This window comes from Trachymyrmex septentrionalis, unplaced genomic scaffold, assembly GCF_001594115.1.
Source record: "Trachymyrmex septentrionalis isolate Tsep2-gDNA-1 unplaced genomic scaffold, Tsep1.0 scaffold44, whole genome shotgun sequence".
NCBI classification, from domain to species: Eukaryota; Metazoa; Arthropoda; class Insecta; order Hymenoptera; family Formicidae; genus Trachymyrmex; species Trachymyrmex septentrionalis.
Window position 1 is genome coordinate 620,107 of NW_017305611.1, and position 1,240 is coordinate 621,346.

General features: G+C 27.7%; 1 protein-coding gene across 1 annotated transcript in view; it reads right to left on the bottom strand.

Annotated features, from left to right (window-relative positions):
• Window positions 1–995, bottom strand: part of LOC108751309 — a 14,221-nt gene extending 13,226 nt beyond the window's left edge. Inside the window, exon 1 of the mRNA XM_018491412.1 lies at window positions 896–995. The gene's annotated coding sequence lies outside the window, so the exon portion shown is untranslated. The remainder of the gene's footprint in view (window positions 1–895) is intronic.
• Between the last annotated feature and the right edge of the window lie 245 nt (window positions 996–1,240).

Below are 1,240 nucleotides of genomic sequence, written 5' to 3' on the forward strand. Positions count from 1 at the left end.
AAAAAAATAAAATTAATAATAAAACAAACAAATAAAAGAAGCTCAATTGGATATTGGAATAATACATCTATATGTATTTAAAATTATATATATATATATATATATATATATATAAATGCATATAAAATAATAAAACTAATAAATAATAAAAACTTAAATGAGCATCAAAAATACATCTTCCTTTAGCATCAAAAGTATTCCAAACTTTTCACTTTTTATCTGAACTTTGTGTAGAATCTGTCTTTCTTCTTTTTTTTTTCAAGAGAGAAGAAAAGGAAAGGTGATTTGCAAGAAGTTCAGGTAAAAAAAGATAAGACTTTCTATTGTGAGTTAAAAAAATGTTTACCTAAAGTAGAGTTTTATGTAAACAATAAGATTAAGAAGAGGCTTGTACAACTTCAGAATATAAATATTCATTTAACATTCGCGAATAATAACATAATTGAGAGTAAAAGCAAAAAAATAACCTAACCTCAAATAAAGTTCAATAAGAATAGAAATACGTATTAAAGAAAATGTATTAAGTTGAAAAAAATTATAAAAGGTTAAAAGAAAAATGTATTGTTCGATAATAAATTACTTCATAGGAATGAGACACAAACCAATGTTTAAGAAATGATATGTACGATTTTTTTGCATAAAGGCTTCTGTAAAAAAACAACTATGAGCAAAATGCAACTTACACTATATTTTTCTGCAAATTCTGATAGTTCACAATAAACGTTGAGATTTACAGCTCAAGCAGAAATTAGTTTGAATAACGCTTATCCATGCTGTGGCGCATGAAATGAGAAAATAGGTTAGAAAAGACAAAGCTCTCCAAATTTATTAAAGCAAAAGCTCCCGATTACAAAGAGAAAAGATGATTTTGGTATCTATGAGATTTTTGTCTTACCTAGCAAAAATTGTCTTCGTGAAAAGGAATAATTAGTTGATGTAAATTTTCATCTGATCCTCACTTTACTACGATTACCAAATTCTTCTAAAAAAAAACCGGCGGTATAATATGGCGCTGTATGTAAACGGTGTAAAGTTTTAGCCAATTTCTTTATTCTTTTTTGTTTTTCAAAGAGAAACTAAATTTGCGTCTATATTCGGAACCAAAGAGGAAACTGAACACGTGTATGGCCACGTTTTTAGTTAGTTCCAATAGGAATAAATTTCAAAACGATAGAACTTTCTAGCTCCCTTTAGCCAAGCCAGATGAGATACTATTGGGTGCATTCAAAACGACACCGCT